This window comes from Elephas maximus, chromosome 4 (genome assembly GCF_024166365.1).
Source record: "Elephas maximus indicus isolate mEleMax1 chromosome 4, mEleMax1 primary haplotype, whole genome shotgun sequence".
Classification (NCBI taxonomy): domain Eukaryota; kingdom Metazoa; phylum Chordata; class Mammalia; order Proboscidea; family Elephantidae; genus Elephas; species Elephas maximus.
This window is the reverse complement of record NC_064822.1, coordinates 139,323,863-139,345,221: the sequence shown is the minus strand read 5'-3', so window position 1 is coordinate 139,345,221 and position 21,359 is coordinate 139,323,863.

Below are 21,359 nucleotides of genomic sequence, written 5' to 3'. Positions count from 1 at the left end.
CCGAATTGTGGTGCTGGAGAAGCATATCGAATATACCTTGGACTGCCAAAAGAAGGAAAAACCTGTCTTGGAAGAATTACAACCAGAATGTTCCTTAGAAGCAAGGATGGTGAGACTATGTCTTACGTACTTTGGACATGTTATAAGAAGGGATCAGTCCCTGGAAAAGGACATCATGCTCGGTAGAGGCTCATGGAAAAAGAAGAAGACCCTCAATGAGATGGATTGACACAGTGGCTGCAACAATGGGCTGCAGTATAGCAATGACTATGAAGATGGCATAGGACTGGGCAGTGTTTTCGTTCTGTTGTACATAGGGTCGCTATGAGTCGGAACCAACTCGACAGCACCTAACAACAACAATACTGTATATGACGAAAGAGCTATCTGCTTTTTAAAAAATAAATTTTTTAAAGCTTAATTTTATATCTCTATATTGACTTCATCTGTTTATATTTATGAACATAATGCATATGTAAGTCTAAGACACCAGAAAAACTAAATTCAAGTGAAAAGACATTGCTGTCATTTACCCAAAATGCTCTTTTCAGTTCTCTTTGTCTGGTTGCCTGTTCCACAACAATTGAGTTTATAGTTTAGTTTATAATTTTTCTGTTAACAGCAGAACCTGCAGCTTTTTGAATGATCACAGTAATCCCCTAGAGCCATTGTTTACAATGATTTTTTCATTCAAATGCTATCACTGCAGGGAGTTTTCTTTTCTAGAACACTGAACTTTTGACAGTTCATATGGTCTCAACGAATTTCCCAGGTGCTGAACACCATCCAACCTGTATTTCTGGCAGCCTAGAGAGGTACTTAAGTCTGCTTTTGTCATTCTTCCTAATGCTGCATAAGATGTTTTTAAGAGGAGAAAGTCTGAAGTGGTTATTGGAAACAGTCAAGTTTGTAAATGCCTATAATCGGTACAAATGTACTGTTAAGGAGAATTCACTTCTGAGAGGAGAAAGCAAGTCATTCACTTAATAATACCTATGGAGGACTATTATGAGAATATGTGTTTGAGACATTATTCTTTGCACTTTCATACTGTAGGAAAAAGTTTGCTCTCTTTCATCTACTGTATAAAGTATTATACAATATGTACTTCACCTATCTTTATAAATCTGGGTAAATTTAGAGCGAGCACCATATTGACCCAATTGTCAACCTTGCTTATTACAGGATTCCAAATTAATTTTCTAATAATAGCAGCATATATTTATTGGCTAGCCAAATTGAAATAATGGCTAATCAGCTAATATCAACAGATAATATTAAGACTGCCTAGATAGGAAGAATGTATATTTAACAGGTAAATTCATGTTTATATCTTTCCCTTTTTCCTTAGTTTATGAGACATTTACTTCACATACATTATCCACAAAATCCTAGGAAATAGGCTTTATTAATACCTCCATTTACAGAGTAATGAGTAAAACCCAGGTTTGTCTAAATTTAAAATCCATGCACTTTAAGCCTTTATGCTATTTTTGCCCAATTATACTGTACATTTTGGTATTTCTTAAAATGGCTCTTCAGAAAATGAATCCCTTCCCGGGCTTGGGGTCCACCATTATGTCAGTCTGTTTCTGCAGGAGACAGAGTTCTACCTCTCACTACCAATGCCTAAAAGCTAGTTATTTGTGCTCTCAGACCCCTGGCAGCTAGGGTACAGACTCAATGTGCTAAGCTCAATAAACCTGGTGTCTCCATCCAGGATTCTAAGTCTGGCTTGAGAAATCAAAGAAGGAGAGAGAATTTAGAATTCATTTCCAGTGTTAGCAGTATCTACTACCTAGTTTACAGTGATGATGGTGGCAGCAGAATCAATAATCCAACAAGAGTCTAATGGTGGTGTAACTAGTGGCAGACTCTTTCCATGGATGAGTTGGCTATGTCTGTGGCTGTATTGTTTTGAGCCTAGTTCTGTGCCTGGTTCTCCAAACTTACATCAATCCTATGATTTACCTGATGTCCAGCCAACAAAACTCTTTCAACTTTAGTTAACCTAGAATTGGTCTTTGTATCTTATGTACTTATAGGTTGCCAGGACTAAAAGATGATCATCTACCTACCACATTATTTCTCTACCCCTTCAATTTTTACCAGCAGTGATTTATAGCAATATTAGATGTCCCCCAATATCCATTCCTTTCTTTTTTCTTCAGTTGTTGAGCCTCTGATTTTAGCTAGGCATATGGCCACTCAACCAAACACTACATTCCCCAAACTTCCATGTAGCTAGGCTGGTTCACGAATTAAGTTCTGGCCTATGGGATGTGAACGAAAATGATGAGTGTAACTTCTACATCACAATATTAAAGTAAAGAAGCATTCTTTCTATGTCACCTTCCCCCATTACTGTTGGCTAAAAGATGGGCATGATGGTGGGAGATGAAGCAGTCATTTTAGGCCATGAGATGGAAGCTACAAGTTGAGAATGGCAGACTACAATGTAGAGGAGTATGGGTCCTGGACATAGTGTGACCATTGTATTAATTCCTGGTCTGCTTACCCTTGGACCATTACTTGTGAAAGAAATGAACTTCTACCTTGCTTAAGACATCGTTGTTTTGGTCTTTATTGCAAAGCTGAACCTACATCCTAACTAATGTAGCCATCAACATTTTCAACTGCATTACACAACTTCTTGCCAGTCATGCCCAATCCAGTTTCTCTTGAAGCTTTCTCAGGAAGACAAAAGCACTGCCTCATGTGCCTCCCACTTTGAACTTTTTGAAATTCAGTCAGTTTGCAAGCCAAATATAATAGCTACTTGGCAGTAACAGAAGTGAGAAGAAACTACAAGGGAATTGCCTGGCCACTAGGGTCACAATGGCAGAAATGGAAACCTCAGTGTTGCCTTAAAAGTCATAGGAAATTCTAATGACCAAGAAAAGTTCAGGTCTTAGTTTTACACGCTGCTTGAAAAGCAGTATGGAGTCTTTTAGTAGTACTTAAATTTAATATTGTCATGCTGGTTTTTATCTTGAGGTTCATGTCACACTACCTAAACAGAAGAACACATAAAAGAAAACAGCTGTGTTGTGGCTTATGATACACCCTTTTGTTATTGACAAAATTGCAGTTGAGGTTGTTTTTTTATTAGTCACACTGAACAAACGTTCCAAAAGTAAGTCTCTCTTTTTCCAATTAAACATAATCTCTATTTCATAAATTAGAGTTAACAAAGTCAAATGCAATTCAGTTATGAAAAGCTTCCTTTCTTTTCTCAGCTCACAGTTGACCATTCCCATGTGCATAAGATAAAAGGGTAGGGAAACAAGTGGCTTTGCTAAACATTTTGGTATGCAGAGAAACCATTACGGCACTGATGCTATGGGACTGCGATCACATTCATGTCAGAATGAAGCATGCTGACTGCAATAAATTAGTATGTATGTTAGAGCCTTGATTTGACTCAAAGTCTTTAGATGGGTGTTTTCTGTGTCTAAATCTCTGCTTTCTTTGAGACAAAAATGAAAACCTGGATTATTTTCCCATCTGTGGCTCATGTTCCATAGCTAGGAAAAAAAAAAAGAAACTCTCTCCCTGTCTGTTGCAAGAATTTAAGAGCTTACTGTTTCTGTGAAGTAAGATCAAGTCATTAGTAATTATATGAACTAGTATTAGTATTGCTGTTAATTGCACTTTATCCAAAAAAATGCCAGAAAATTTTAAGTACAGATGAGACTGTGGAAAAAAGACACACATCAGACATTATAAAGTCATTTTCTTGAATCGTATCAATTTCCTTCCACACATATTAGAAATCCAGGAGATTTGATAACTTCTTCCTTCTGTTCTGATACTTATCGGGACAAGTATTGCTTAATAGCATGAAGATGACCAACTAAGAGCTCAGCTGCCAAAGGTGATTGCTTTAAAGTCCTTGTAACATCAGCCTGAGGCAGCCTGAGAGATGAGCAAAGAGATTAATCCCAGACCTTTGAACACGGGTAAGCAAACCTCAGCCAAATGGATCATGTTTCAAAGAACTTGTAATCTTTGGATTCTGAGGTTTCTTCTACCACATACATTCCATAATGGCTATAAATTCCATTAGCACTAAATACCCACTGAGCTCTAAGCCAAGAAAGGGAATGAAATCCTGTCTCCAATAACAAGACAACCAACTGATTCAGTTTTGCTCAACAACTATTTACAGAGCATTTCTTATATGCCAGGCTTTATGGCTGACGATGATACAGCAATGAATAGATACAGTTCCTAAAGTCTGCATGTTTACAGTCTATTGGTGATTATAGACTCTGAAACAGATCATTTCAATGCGTAATGAGTACAGTGGTTAGCATATAGAAAATGTGCTGAAACGCCTGGGTTTAAATTCTAACTTTGCTACATATTCATGTGTTACTTTACTTCTCGGTGCTTCAATTTTCACATCCATAAAATGGGGATAATAATTGTACTTGCCTCATACGGTTGTTAAATTTAAAAAATTAGAGTTAAATAAGCTAAGATGATTTTTAAAAAATATAGCACGGAGTTTTTGGGAAGCACAAAAGTGAGAAACTTTGCCACACCTGAATGTCATAGGAACATTTCCTGCAGAGAGGTGCCAAGCAAAGAGGAATAAGGTCCCTGGCAGAGGAAATAACATAACAAAAGACATGGGGATATGAAACCACATGCAAGTATTCTTTGGTTTTGCCAAAATGTAAATTCAGAAGAATTTCCTCCAAAGTTCGATCTAACCATTTGTTGTTACATACATTAAAATCTGGGTGAAAAATATGCATTTACCTGCATATTTTTTGCACCAGATCGTGCAGGCCCCATAGGAAAGGAGAATTCCGGGAAGCTTTTTAAGAGAGTTTCACAATCTGACTTGCCTTCTTAAAAAATCTCACTTCCTCTGTAAGGACAATTGACTGGAGTAGGGCAGGAGCAGAAGCAGAGACACACCATTCAGAAAACTATTGTCAAAGTTTAGGCAAAAAAAAAAAAAATACCCTTAACTAAGGGTAGAAACTATAGAACTAAAAAACAATGTGGATTAAAATTTATTTTAATTGTAAAATTCTCAGAGCTAGATATTTAATTAGCTGTATTTTTTTTTTTTTTTTATTGGGTAAAGGAGAAGGACAAGTGATGGGATGACATCAAGGACATCACATGAAAGCAAAAGGTCATTAAAAAGACAGGAAAGAAAGAAGAGACAAAAATGGATATCAGAAGAGACTCTGAAACTTGCTCTTGATTGTTGGGTAGCTAAAGTGAATGGAAGAAATGATGAAGTAAAAGAGCTGAACAGATTTCAAAGGATAGCTCAAGAAGACAAAATGAAGTATTATAATGAAATGTGCAAAGACCTGGAGTTGGAAAACCAAAGGGAAGAACACGCTCAGTATTTCTCAAGCTGAAAGAACTGAAGAAAAAATTTAAGCCTTCAGTTGCAATTTTGAAGAATTCTATGGGCAAAAACTGAGTGATATAGGAAGCCTCAAAAGAAGATGGAAGAAATACACAGTCACTGTACCAAAAAGAATTGCTTGACGTTCAACCGTTTCAGGAGGTAACATGTGATCAAGAACCAGTGGAACTGAAGGAAGAACACCAGTCTACACTGGAGACATTGGTGAAAAACGGGGCTCCAGGAATAGCAATAGCAATTGGAATGTGTCAACAAAGGAATGAAGTGCTGGAGGTGCTCACTCATCTATGTCAAGAAATTTTGAAGATGGCTACCTGGCCAATCAACTGGAAGACATCCATATCTGTGCCCATTCCAAAGAAAAATGACTCAACAGTATGCAGAAATTATCAGACAATATCATTAATATCACATGTAAGTAAAATTTTGCTGGAGATAATTAAAAAATGGTTGCACCAGTACAGCAACAGGGAACTACCAAAAATTCAAGCCAGATTTAGAAAAGGACACAGAACGAGGGACATCATTGCTGATGTCAGGTTGATCTTGGCTGAAAGCAGAGAATACCAGAAGATGTTTGTCTGTGTTTTATTTACTATGCAAAGGCATTCAACTGTGTGGATTATAACAAATTATGGATAAAATTGTGAAGAATGGAAATTCCAGAGCACTAAATTGTGTTTATGCAGAATCTGTAAACAGACCAAGAGGCAGTCGTTCAAATAGAGTAAGGGGATCCTAAGTGGCTTAAAATTAGGAAAGGTGTGTGTCAGAGTAGTATCCTTTCACCATACTTATCCAATCTGTATGTTAAGCAAATAATCCAAGAAGCTGAACTATACGAAGAAGAGCACAGCATCAGGATTGGAGGAAGACTCATTAACAACCTATAATATGCAGATGACACAACCTTGCTCACTGAAAGCAAAGAGGACTTGAAGCACTTACTGATGAAGACCAAAGACCACAGCCTTCAGTATGGATTACACCTCAATATACAACAAAAATCCTCACATCTGCACGAATAAGCAACATCATGATAAACAGAGAAAAGATTGAAGTTGTCAAAGATTTCATTTTACTTGGATCCACAACAATTGCCCATGGAAGTAAATAAATAAATAAATAAATAAATAAGTAGCAGTCAAGAAATCAAAAGATATATTGCAATATTGCATTGGGCAAATCTGCTGCAAAAGACCTCTTTAAAGTATTAAAAAGCAAAGATGTCACTTTGAGGAATAAGGTGCTCCTGACCCAAATGATGGTGTTTTCAATCGCCTTATATGCATATGAAAGCTGGACAATGAATAAGGAAGACCAAAGAAGAATTGATGCCTTGGAACTGTGGTGTTGGCAAAGAACCCTGAACATACTACGGACTGCTAGAAGAATTAACAAGTCTGTCTTGGAAGAAATACAGCCAGAATGCTCTTTGGAATCGAGGACGGCTAGACTTCATCTCACATACTTTGGACGTGTTATCAGGAGGGGCCGGTCCCTGGAGAAGGACATCATGCTTGGTCAGCAAAAAAGAGGAAAACCCTTGACAAGATGGATTGACACAGTGGCTGCCACAATGGGCTCAAATGTAGCAACAATTGTAAGGATGGTGCAGGACCAGCCAGTGTTTCTATTGTACATAGGGTTGCTATGAGTTGGAACTGACTCGACAGCACCTAAAAACAACAAAGAAGTAGAAGTTGGTAAAACATACCAAAAACTGAAGAGAGTTCATGTAAGATGGGAACTGAATATTATCCATTGTAGTCTTTAGATCTTTAGTGCTCTTGACAGGAGCGAATCAGTAAAGTGTTGTGGGTAGAAGCCAGACTATGCTGGGATGAAAAGTATATGGGAGATGAAGATTTTGGGCTATGAAGTGGAGGAGCATGCTGGGGCAACAGCTGGAAGGTATTAGAGGACCCAGTGAAGATTTAGGTGGTTTCTTTTTTAAGATAGGAGAGACTAGAGTATGTTCAAATGTCTAAGGTCATGACATTGTTCAACTATTCTCCTTCTGGGGAATCTTTCCCGATACTCTCAATTAAATGATGTGCCCACAGAAAAATGCCTGCAGACCTCTATTAAACCATTTACCACACTATAACTATTGATTTACTTGTTTCGCTCACCAAAAAGAATCCATTTAAGTGTATGTTGTTTTTGTTAATTGCCATCAAGTAAGACTCATGGCAACCCCACGTATGCCAAGTAGAAATGCTCCATACGGTTTTCAAGGCTGTGGTCTTCCAAAGGCAGATCACCAGGCCTGTCTTCTGAGGCATCTCTGGGTGTGTTCAAAATGGCAACTTTTTGGCTATAGTCAAGCATTTAACCCTATGCACCGGGACCCCTCCACTGAAGGGCAGGGATTACTTATCTAGTACAATGCCTTACATGCTCAATTCATTTGTCAAACAATAAGATCGAAACCATGAGTAAAATCAGCTCCATATATTTGTTAAACACAAAGGTCCAATTCTCCCTATTTTTTAAAAAGTTTGCCCAATGAGAAAGGCTATGGGTTTTCTGAATTGTCTAAATAAAAAGAATTCCAACTTAGACTTGAACTTAACTTATTAAAATGAATTAAACAGACAAAGCCATAAAGATAAAATCTTTTCTCCTCTAACTTTCCTGTAAGCACAAGATTTTATGTATTTTTATATGCTCCACCGAGTTCACCAAGACACTGAACATAAACTAGGGAGTTCAATAAATAACTATCGATTGATCTTTCTTTTACCCACATGAAATTTTTTATACATGAACCAAAAGAACTGCCACTAAATATTGTGGTGAAATAGTGATTTCTCTTCCATGTTAGCTAAACAGCTTGTGTCACCCATCGATATGACAAATATTGTTCACACAAGACAGCAGGTAAGTGAATCATGGTGAATAAGACCATCCATTTTCTACATAAAATAGAGGTACTGGTCTTCCCGCAATCTTTAGCTGTTGGGTGATTAGGTCGACAAGTTTACGTTCTAATTGTTTAAATTTGTCGGTGCTAGAAACTGAAAGTTAATCTGCTTTCAGGAACACCTCTAATGGGCAGAACAGTTTTATAGCAGAATAAAAACAGCATCTTGACTAGTTAAAAAATTTACTAGGCAACCAATCTGTTGTTCTCTATGCTGAGTCTGTCCAGAACATTTTCCTTCTATGCAAAGGATAATCATTTTATTTTGTTACTACTGCTCCTACCACATCAGGCACAGACGTACTAAGAGTCAGAAAGCCAGAAAAACAGCCAGAACTCCAACATACTGACATTCAATCTTTCTTGACTAAAGAAACGTAACAAAAAATGCTACTCCTTTCCCAGTACATCAGGCAAGTGTTACCAAATGTACATTTTTGTTGCAGAGGTCACTGATTCATCTATATCTGTGTCTTCAGAAGTAAAACAACAGTTTTATGGAAAAAAATACTTGATAGGAGTCATTTCAAGCTCTGAACTCAGAACAATCTTTGGTTAAAAGCATGGGCCCCATTATAAGGAGAATGATTCTTTTAGACCTAAGGGAAAGGAAAAGTCTTCTCTCACTCGTTCTGGTATAGTTGGGGCCCAAAGGAGTTGGGATTGCACCTTTACTTCAAGTTATTAAGCAAGATGCTACTGTGTGATTTCTGGGAAAGATGGTTTCTGTGAGCACATGAGTCTAGCTCCTCTTCCAAATCCCCCTAAAGTGACAAGTGGAATATTCAAATTGGAATGCTGCCTCAACAATAGAAAGTAGAAGAGAGCCATCTCTCCAGACCAGAAACTCTTTTCTTCCAGATTGAAAAAAAAAAAGATGGAACGATCCTGAGAGAATCAAAATATTAGGCAATAAATAAGGATGCTTCGGCTGACCCCTACTAACTAGTGGGGACATCTTGAGACATGGGGAGGAAACGAGGCCATGGGTAGATTCCTTCTTTTTTGCTTTTGCAGACAGGTACCACTGGACCCACAGCCCGCAATGGAAGCTCCATGGTTTGCTCCAAGCATAAGCAGAACCATAGCAGGCAAGGAAGCAGGCATATGGAATGTGAGAGACTATCTATAACGTAGCACAGAGACATAATTCCCTGCCATGATTACCCAAGTACCAGCTCCCCTCCAGATGCTCTCAGACTGGTAATTCACTGTGATATTTTTGTTGATTTGGTTGTTTGTTTCTTCCCTACTTCCTTATGTCTACACTTGAAGGACCTCTCTGAAACATCTGGGGAGAACAGGAAGCATATAAGTTTCTAACAGAACTCACTCAACTCCCACAAAAGTTGGCAAGATAGGCATCCTTCTGGAAGTAAAAGAAAACTGAAAAAATCATGAAACCTAAAACTTTTTGAAGTATAAATGAAGGGAAGTATTTAGAAAAATTACACTTACCCATTCACTCAACAGGTATTTTTTGAACACTTACCATGTGTAACTAAATTGCTAAAGTAAAACCCATAATAGAGGCAGTTAAAAAAAATACACAAAATCATATCAGTAAATGACAAGATAAATTTGAGAAAATCACCCAGAACTCTCATAAAAGCCCTAAAAATTTAAAATATGAGCTAAAATAGGAGAGAGAGCATGAGGCAGGGGCAGGGGGGTAATGGGAGAAGAATAGAGACAGAGGTTGGTCCTGGATCTTCCATCTTTGATTAATAGAAATTCTAGAAAGAAAGAAATCAATAATCAAAGCAATGACAGATGAAAAATTTTCTTATCTAGAAAAGGCCCAGCTTTTTTGTTAAAATTGACAAATAATTCATAATATTTATGTGAAAAGTCAAAGAATCTAGAAAAGCCAAAACAATATTGAAAAAGAAGTAAGTTGGAGAATTAAACTACCTGATCTCAAGATTTCCTATAAAGCTGCAGTAATCAAAACAGTGCGATATTGTATAAGGACAGGCAAATAATGCATTGGGACAGAATGAAGAGTCCAGAAATGAGCCCAACCTTATACAGTCAATAGACTTCTGACAAAGTCAAAAAGTCAGTTCAATGGGGGAAGAAAAATCTTTTCAACAAATAAAGCTGAAATAACTGATACCCATATTAAAAATATATATATATTGACCCCTATGTCATACCATATAAAAAATAATAATTCAGGGTGGATCACAGCCCTATATTTACAAGCTAAAACTATAAATCTTCTAGAAAAAAATAAAAGAATATTTTCACATAGTGGAGTAAGCATATATTTCTTACAAAACATTAACCATAAAAATTGAAAAATCAGCCATCAAAATTTAAAATTTCTGACCATCAAAATACCCCCTTAAGAAAATAAATATGCAAGCTACAGACTCAGAGAAATATTCAAAATATTTATATCTAACAAAGTATTTATATCCAGAATATATAACAAACTCCTATAACTCAATAAGGAAAATAAAAACTACCCAATAAAAATGGTCGAGACTTAAATATACAATGCATGAATAAGATATATGAATAGCCAATTAAAAATGGAATTTCATTCAACACCATTAGGCATCAGAGAAATATAAAATAAAACCAAACAGGTACATACCACATAGTAGGTATCTTACAGCAGAGCACAGGCCAAGAATTCCTAACTTTGCGCTAGGGCAGTTATAACAGAAGTACCACCAAAAAAAAAAAAAATTTTTTTTTTTTTTTACCACAAATGGAAGGCTAAAACAAACAGAAGTTTATTCTTTCTCAGTTGGGTAGGCTAGAAGTCCAAATTCAGGTCGTCAGCTCCAGAGAAAACCCTTCTCTCTCAGCTGGCCTTGGAGGAAGGTCCTTATCATCTATCTTCCCCTCAACTTGGAGCTTCTCAGCACAGGGACCCCAGATCCAAAGGACATGCTTTTCTCCTGGCACTATTTTCTTGGTGGTATGAGGTCCCCCTGTCTCTCTGCTCACTTCTCTCTTTTATATCTCAAAAGAGATTGGCTTTAATTATAGATTAATCTTATAGATTGAGTATACATAACTGCCACCAATCTCATCTCATTAACATCATAAAGATAGGATATACAACACATAGGAAGATCACATCAGATGACAAAATGGTGGACAATCACACAATACTGGGAATCATAACCTAGCCAAGTTGAGAGATATTTTGGGGGGACACAATTCAATCCATGACATTAGGATGGCTAGAATTCAAAAGACTGACAAATCCAAATGTGGGTTAGAGTGTGGAGCAACTGGAACTCTCATACATTTCTTATAGGAGCATAAAATGATACAACTGCTTTGGAAAATACTTTGGTGGTTTTTTACAGTATTAAAAATATACCCGCCTTAGTTACCTAGGTATTTATCCAAGACAATTGAAAACATATGTCCACAAAAAGACTTATACAAGAATGTTCATAGTAGTTTGGTTCATAATAACCCAAAATTGGAAGCAACCCAGATGATCATTAAGAGATTTTTTATTTCAGTGTATGTAAATTATACATCAGTGAAAATAAAATTAAGAGGAAAGACAAAATAAAGATCTAAGTCTGAAAATTCAAAATGTGCTCCATGTTCCAAGCAAACTTAATTTTGCATAGAGTCAAATTTACTGTAATTTTTCAATTACAAAAATAATAAAAGTCAGATGGATCAAATATGTAATAAAAATCAAGTTGCATACAGTTTCCTTTCAGTAACACTAAATTACACAAGGCCATGAGACAGAATTGGCTTGATGGCAACTAGCAACAACAATAACATGTAAGAGCATCTTTACCATTCTAAATAAAAAAAGTAATAAAGCCAGAATTCAATATCCGGCAAAGTTGTCATTAATGTATGAACACAACAAAAAAGATAATCTCAGATATGGAAGGACTCAGAAAATATGCCAGTCACTTAGACACCCTTCGATACCCGTTGTTACAAAACAATGGGGGGGGGAGATAAGATTAAGTATGAGAAAACTATCATAAGAAACAATTGGCTGTGACGTTAAAACTAAGTAGTGTACAGTATTATTTCTAAAAAAAAAAAAAACACAAAGCTGATCCCGAAACACATTTTTTTTTTTTAAGTAAAAGGGATAATTTACATTGAAAATATACAGAAAGCAGAAGTCTAGTTTTATAACACCAACTTTAATTAGCAATGATTGGGAAGGAAGAATTAAAAGCACGAGTCCCCACATTTCCATATGGGTAAAGTAAAAGAAATTCTTCCATTATTTAACTTACTAGCTTAATATACATTTGAAGACATTTTTGTACAATTTTAAGGTAACCAACAGTTGAACTAAAAACAGTCTTCACATCTTCCAAATCCCAGGCAAGAAATCAAATCATTGAAAAACTTAAAACAGCCCATACGACAACAAAATCAGAATAAAAAAATTGGTAAGAAACATCATGTACACATATGGAGAAAATACGGCAAAGATGACAATAAAGGAGAATGGCTTAAAGTCCCTTACTGAAAGAGACTCTATAAAAGATTGAGTAGTTGTTTTACACAGGAAATGTAAAAGAGGCAGCTCTTATTGTATAGGAGAAACAGAAAACCATACTATTTTCCTACTTACCACTTTTATGCAATATAAACTAGGCTCTTCCATAGCAAAATGCAACCTTCCTCATTCCTCATAAGGGTGAGGGTTGAGAGTTGGGACTTTGACTCTTCAGTCTCAGTTTCAATATCTTTTCCTGACTTTACTTCTTCCAAATGCCCAACCTGTATCTCATTCCTACAAGACTTTATCCTCTCTTGGTTGTATACTGTGGTATAGAGGAAAGAGAATAGGAGTCAAGGAAATCAGGATTTGATTCCATGCCTGATCATTTCCTAGCTAACCCTAATATGTATACATTATTTCTGAGTCCAATTTCCTCTTCCATAAAATTAATATAATATCCCCCTCTAAAAGGTATTGTGAAGATTAAATGAGTGACATCCCAACATCATGCCTCAAATATGAAGGTTAACAAGAAAATGTATAAACTGTAAATATTTTTAAAGATTAACTTTCTCTGGGGCATTTGTTTTTCAACCGGAGAGTTTTGATACGTATCAAAAAGTGTACTAAGGGATTTCACACAAATTATATTGTTTAATTAATTACTCAAAAACAAATTAACTTCTAAAGATTATTGTTGTTGTTAGGTGCCATCGAGTCAGCTCTGACTCACAGCGACCCCATGTACCACAGAGCGAAACACTTCCTGGTCCTACACCATGCTCATAATCATTATTATGCTTGAGCCCACTGTTGCAGCCACTGTGTCAATCCATCTCGTTGAGGGTCTTCCTCTTTTCCACTGACCCTGTACTTTACCAAGCATGATGTCCTTCTCCCGGGACTGATCCTGCCTGACAACATGTCCAAAGTATGTAAGACGTAGTCTCGCCATCCTTGCTTCTAAGGAGCACTTGTTCATTCTTTCGGCAGTCCATGGTATATTCAATATTCTTCGCCAACATTACAATTCAAAGGGGTCAATTCTTCTTCGGTCTTTCTTATTCACTGTCCAGTTTTTGCATGCCTGTGATGTGATTGAAAATGCCGTGGCTTGGGTCAGGTACAACTTAGTCTTCAAGGTGACATCTTTGCTTTTCAACAACTTTAAAGAGGTCTTTTGCAACAGATTTGTCCAATGCAATGTGTCCTTTGATTTCTTGACTGCTGCTTCCACGGCTGTTGATTGTGGATCCGAGTAAAATGAAATCCTTGGCAACTTCAATCTTTTCCTCGTTTATCATGATGTTGCTTATTGGCCCAGTTGTGAGGAAGGATTTTTTTCCTTATGTTGAAGTACAATTCATACTGAAGGCTGTGGTCTTTGATCTTCATCAGTAAGTGCTTCAAGGCCTCTTCACTTTCAGCAACCAAGGTTGTCTCATCCACATATCACAGGTTGTTAATGAGTCTTCTTCCAATCCTGACGTCCCATTCTTCTTCATATGGTCCAGCTTCTGGAATTATTTCCTCAGCATACAGATTGAACAGGTATGGTGAAAGGATACAACCCTGATGCAAACCTTTCCTGACTTTAAACCAATCAGTATACCCTTGTTCAGTCCCAATAACTGCCTCTTGATCTATGCACAGGTTCCTGATGAGCACAATTAAGTGTTCTGGCATTCCCGTTCTTCCCAATGTTATCCATAATTTATTATGATTCATACAGTCAAATGCCCTTGCATAGTCAATAAAACACAGGTAAATATCCTTCTGATATTCTCTGCTTTCAGCCAGGATCCATCTGACATCAGCAATGATATTCCTGGTTCCAAGTCCTCTTCTGAATCCAGCCTGAATTTCTGGCAGTTCCCTGTCGATATACTGCTGCAGCCACTTTTGAATGATCTTCAGCAAAATTTTGCTTGTATGTGATATTAATGATATTGTTCGATAATTTCCGTGTTTTTTGGGGGGATAGGCATAAATATGGATCTCTTCCAGTCGGTTGGCCAGGTAGCTGTCTTCCAAATTTCTTGGCATAGACGAGTGAGCACTTCCAGCGCTGCATCCATTTGTTGAAACATCTAAGTTGGTATTCCGTCAATTCCTGGAGCCTTATTTTTCACCAATGCCTTCAGAGCAGCTTAGACTTCTTCCTTCAGTACCATCGGTACCTAATCATATGCTACCTCTTGAAATGGCTGAACATCAACCAATTCTTTTTGATATAATGATTCTGTGTATTCCATCCACCTTCTAAAGATAGGACTTCAGTTTCTGAATCCAGAAACCTGGGCCGTTTATGACATTCCTGTGTTCCCTTGATGACTAAGAAGATATCAAGAACCAGGAAACAAGAATTTAGGTTTCAATTCCTTGTAAGAATGTATTATAGTAAAATCATGTGGCATAAAATTTGGGCTTTGAGGGTTGCCCAAAGAGTGTAATTCCTAAATATGAAAGCAACCCCCCAAAAATAAATTTCTGTGGATTAAATCAACCTGCTTCTAAGAGAAATAAGAGATTTGAAGGTTTTCTTCGCTCCATCTCCACTATAACCTACCTACAAATCTTTAGCAGGATGATGCAGCATAGAAACAATCTAGCAAGTGGTTTTTTTTTTCAAATATTTTATTCACATAGCTCAAGAGAGAAGATTGTAAAGAAATATATTGCAGTCAAAAATAAAGTGGATTGGACAAAAGATCTTGAAAGAAGCCACAATATTCCCACATTAACTGGACTTCAAGAAGCTCCTTTACTTGGACATACACTCTTATGTCAACATTTAAAGCTAGACAGTATTTAGAAAAAAGATTCAAAGTTCACTTATCCCAATTACTGAAAGCTATTTCAATGAGGCTCAATGAGTCTGCATGGAACAATGTGCTGAAAATCATTAATTTATAACCCTTTGATCATAATAACGTCCATCTTTACTTTGGTGCTTTTCAAAATATATTTGAGTTCATGCCTGGATTTGTAATCCTGTGAAAATCTTTCTATCTCACTGGTCTTAATTTGTTCCTTTATAAAAAGGAAATGACACTGCATGTAATACTTACCTCATTTGACTATTTTAGAGGAACTCATGTGTATGAGAGCACTTAGTAGTCTATAACAAAACCAAACCAAACTCATTGCCATTGATTCAATTCTGACTTATGGCACCCCTTTATGACAGAGTAGAACTTCCCCATAGAGTTTCCAAGGCTGAAATCTTTAAGGAAGCTGACTGCCACATGTGTCTTCTGCAGAGCAGCTGGGGAGTTTGAACTGCTGACCTTTCAATTAGCAGCCAAGCTCTTAACTACTGCACCACCAGGGTTACTTCAGTCTGTAACATGCTGTGGTAAATTGTTTGCAAAAATGGCTACAATCATTCCCTCCCCTGTCTATGTCTCTTTGCAACGTGAATTTGCAGCTCTTCTTCCCACAAAGCAGAGTCTAATTCCCCAATATTAGAATCTGGGCTGACCTGACTTGCTTTACCCAGTAGAATGTGTTTGAGTAATGTTGTAACAGTTCAGACTCCTGCAAGAGACCCTGCTGGAATCTTCCCTCCCTCAGAAACCACAAGAGAATATGTGGAGCCAGGGAAAGACCCAAGACCATCCTGGACCAGCAAGACCCCAATCAACCAAGCAACTAGTCACAGTCACATGAGCCAGGCCAGCTGAGAAGAGCTGACCTTGGCCTATACAACAACGGAGCCACCGAGTCAACTCGCAGACCCAAGAGCTGAACCAACGATTATTCTCTTATGTGAATACATTCTGGGGTAATTTTTTAAACAGCAATAGGTAATTGATACACATATTACAAATGGCGGTTACAGAATATTACAATGTCATAAAAATGCTTTTCGTTTTCTTTCAGGAGAGGGCCTACTCAATAAATCTTGAAGAAAAGTTCATCTAAAATCTCTTCAAAATGAGATGTTACTTTTATGGAGAACAATTTTTGTCTATTATGCAAAACCTAAATGGTATGACTCTGTAGTCTATTGACTTACACAATATATACCCATGTTTCTGAGGTAAATTAAAATATACAATGGTCCTCTCATACAGCAAAATTTTCCAAACAAATTGGCCATTGCTGATTCATTGAACTACAGACATTCTCATGAGAAATATATCCATTGTGTTGAAAAGTAACATCTCTTCCACCCATATGGCTAAATGTCACAAAGAGAATCTTAAAATTAAAAAACAAACCTCTTTAAGATCATCTTGTTCAGGTTCCCACTTAATTCAAGAACCTACTCTTTATACAACATCCCTGATAGTAGTCATCTAGCTTTTCCTTGAACCCTGTGAGGAACTCATGTCATACTTCTACTTCTGAGATCCAAGCTCGGATATTCATTATGAATGGATTATAGGGAGCAGACCACTGATATGGATATTAAGAACCAAAAATTATGCTCAATTCTCTTTCCCCATCCCAAATATAACAAGATAAAATGCAAAAATAGAAAGAACTCACTGTTGTTAAGGAACCAACAGAACTTTTTTCTCATCCACTCACTAACACTAGCTCTGCTCTTTAGCTTTATCAGAACAAGTCTAAAATCTATATTTCCCAAGCAAGAAAAAAACCCCAAAACAGTATTTCTCTGACTCCACTTGTAATTTGCAGAAACTGCAACAACAACAAAAAAAATAACCCATTGTCATAAAGGCAATTTCAACTCATGGTGACCCTATAGGACGGAGTAGAACTGCCCCATAGGGTTTCCAAGGAGCAGCTGGTGGATTTGAACTACCAACCTTTTGATTAGCAGCTGAGCTCTTAACCACTGCACCCCCAGGGCTCTGCAGGAACTCCAGACCCCTCAGATTCTCTCAGGTGGTTCTAGGAATCCCCAGGATGACCTCCACAGTTCTCTTGTCCACTACATAGCATCTGCCATTTTCTTTCTTTCGTGCTGCTGTTGACTGTAATTATGTTTCTTATCACTGTCCAAAAGCAGCAGCCTTGTACAGGGTCCCTACTGAAGATGACACCACTACTGGCATGCAGCAGAGGCACAGCTACCCCTGTAAGTGGCCGCTGATGTCAGTGCCAGGCTATCAGTGTCTGGCGTCTGCTCTGAGGGGGCTGCCACTCTCCTCTGTCAGAGTTCCTGGCACCATCTCCCCTCATGTAGAAGCCTCGGGCACCAAAGATGCCGACATCCCATGCTCTCTACAGACCAGTGATTATGACAGGTTTTGTTTAGGTTTTTTTTTTTTTTTTTTTAATTGCGATTCCCATCTCCAAGAAATTAAGCATGAATCTGTACAGGTGAAGTCACAGAACAGCTCATGAGGCAGAACCTGTGCTAATTCATTAAATTACAGACCTTAGAAGTCATCTTGTTAAGCTTTCCAACTAATTAAAGAACCCAGAAACACCTCTTCTCTCATGCCATATCCTCTGGTCCTTAATAAAGTGTCAATAACTCAATTATCTTCCCTTGGGATGAGTTCTTTCTACACACCTGAACCCTTTGTGTAGTGAGAATGGGGAGTGCAAATAGAGACTTGACTTATATTTTGTCTCTTCTGCTTTAGTAATGGAGCCCCGGTGGCACAGTGGTTAAGAGTTCAGCTGGTACGCAAAAGATCTGCAGTTCGAATCCACCAGCAGCCTCTTGGAAACCCTATGGGGCAGTTCTACTTTGTCCTATAGGGTCACTATGAGTTTCAGTCTACCACATAAAAAATAGGGTTTGGTTTTTTGTTTGTTTTTTGCCTTAGCAATAAAGTGTCAGAAATCCCTTACCACAACAGAGACACATAAAAGACATACTCCCACAGGGCAGGGTAGGATAAATAAGCCTTTGTGTTTTTCTAATGTCTGCACCTTTTCTGATAAAGAGACTCAATTGTTAGAGAAGACGAATGGGATGAGCATCACTTATGAGGAGGGTCAATCAGCACTGGTAGAGTGGTGGTACCAGGGTGGAAAACGGAAAGAAGGAAAAGAGGTAGTTCTCTGTGCCTGAGAGGCAGCATACAGCCTGAGATCAGTGCTAGTATCTATCTGGGATGTGAGAGGTGTCCAGGCCATGAACAATGAGGTTTGTTATGAATAAGATGCTGCTGCAGTGCCTAAACTGAGGCCAGCCCAGAGGGCCCAAATCTATATCCTGCTTTAAAAAGGATACTCACCCTGTCAGGCTCTACTCTGCCCTTCACACTAATTCTCTGGGCACCCCCTCTAGCATGCCCCAACCTCACCTTTCAGCCTTGGAGAATACATTCTCCAGAAGCACCCCTAGACACTAACAGGGAGGGATCAGGGTGCAACAGAGTTGCTGCTCTACCTGTCAGAGGGTAAGAATATTCAGGATTTTGGAGCCAGACTTGGCAAACATGAATGAAAACCATAATTACATTCTTACAAATGGACACTGGAATGTGTCCCCCCCACCCCCATAAAGTCAGCCAAGCCAGCTCTGACAATGTTGAATTCTAGGATGAGCACAGCTTACACTCATCCTCATATCCCTAGCTCATATTTAATCCTTCTTCCATATGGCAGACTTTAAAATACTTCATAGCAGCTACCATGCCCCCTCTGTCTTCTTTCCTCTAGGCAAAGTTTCCCTAGATCCTTCAATTAGAAAATAAGTATGCCTGAATGGAGCCATCTGAACAAAATTCCCAGCAGCCTTATTGAAGCAAGGAACCCCATCTGCAACCATCAGTGTAAACATTAAACGGGGAAATCCCTTTGATACTGTCTACAAGACAGCCATCAACCCAGTGGGCCCTGTTAAAATCATCAGCATTGTTGTAAAGAGAATTACACATATTAAAAAAGCTGCACCCAAGCTAAAAAAAAAAAGATCGTTTTCAGGTAAACTGTCTAGCACTGCTGATAATCATTTCATAGATATTAGTCCCATTGTCCATTAGATTGTAAGCTCTTTGACAGCAGAGTCAGCATTTCATACCACTTCCCAATGAACATTCTGCGCAAGAATAGACACACGGTTTGCACTCAGTACATCTTTAATGTTGTGTTTTTGGATTGAATATATGCTTGGTTCTCATTCCGTCATCTTTAAAGCTAAAGGTGTCTACACAAGCCTGCACTAGACTATACAGCTTATACTAAGAAGCAGGCATGCTGAATGGTGGAATGCCAAGATGGAAGAGATTCACCTTTATACAGAACAACCCAATTCATAGACTTCCACACAGCTCTAATGAATCTATACCCCTTATTTGATTAACATCAGTATTATTGACCTAAAACTGTAAATATTAATTGAAGAGTCTTAGAAGCCCACTTTCCAATAGGATCAATATGATCAATGGGAATAATAATTGTTTAGAGAAACCTGAAATGGTCTAAGAGCAAACAGAAACAGTTTGAATAAGTTCAAATGTATTCATCCATCAAAAACTTTGATTTAAACATGTGTACCTTTATTTATTCAATAAATATTTATGCAGTATCTACTGTGTGCTAAGTACTATGCTGAAACCCTGAATAAGACTCTATTAGTCAACCATTGCTGCAATAATTCTGCAAAAGAAAAAAAAACTCAAAATCTCAATGGCTCGCAAAGCAAAATGTTTACTTATAAGGAGATATTTATTCGTCCTTCTTGCAGGACTGCAGATTGCCAGGAGTTGAGCTGCAACTTAGTTGGGCTTAAATCCAGTTTGTGTTGGATTCTGGTCTGCTCCAAGTATTTTCATTCTGGGACCAGAAGCTACCCACAGCATGTTTTTCTCACAGAGGAGTTCAGGACTGCAAGAGGGTCTGGCGGGAACACACCATATCTCTAAAGGCCTAGTCTAGAACCGGTCACGTCTACCCACGTTCCATTGGTCAAAAGAAGGCACATGGCAAAGCCCAACATCAATGCTGTGGGTGAACAGAATCTGCCTACTCTAGTGGGAGGAGCTAAAAAGTCACACAATAATGGAAATAAATAGAACCTTGGCCACAATAACCTGAACTGCAGAGTTATACAACCTTGGATCTTCTGTCTCCAGTTAGAACATTAGCTAATAAATTCCCTTATAGTTTAAGTCAGCTTGATTTTTATTTGCTGTACATGATTAAGAAAGCCTACTAAATAATAGAGGGAAAGAACAGGTTTAGGAGACCCAAAAACCTCAACAGTACCATTTTAAACAAGAACTTTAAGGATTCTGTGAGAGACCCAGATATGAGTCAAGACAGCTTAATACACGGGTTTGAAGCTTATAAGCAAGAATGAATCTACCCCTGGTATCCATACATGTCTGCATCTATATTGAGTATATCTGTACTGTGGAAAATGCAGTGAACCAGACTTTCACAGTTTACACCATTAAAATGACCTCCCTAAAACCACTGAGCGTTTGTTGAGTTATTCTGGCCTTTTCCTAAAGTACAGGCAAGGTAACCACTCCTATCAAGTCATGAAACATGTACTTATTTACATCTTCTGGTTGTTTTACAGATTTTGATTGCTTCTCCCTAACTAAATTGTAATCTCCTGAAAGACATAAAATGAAATTTTTTATTCCATATCTATCACAGCATCAAATAAAATACAAGACACCCAC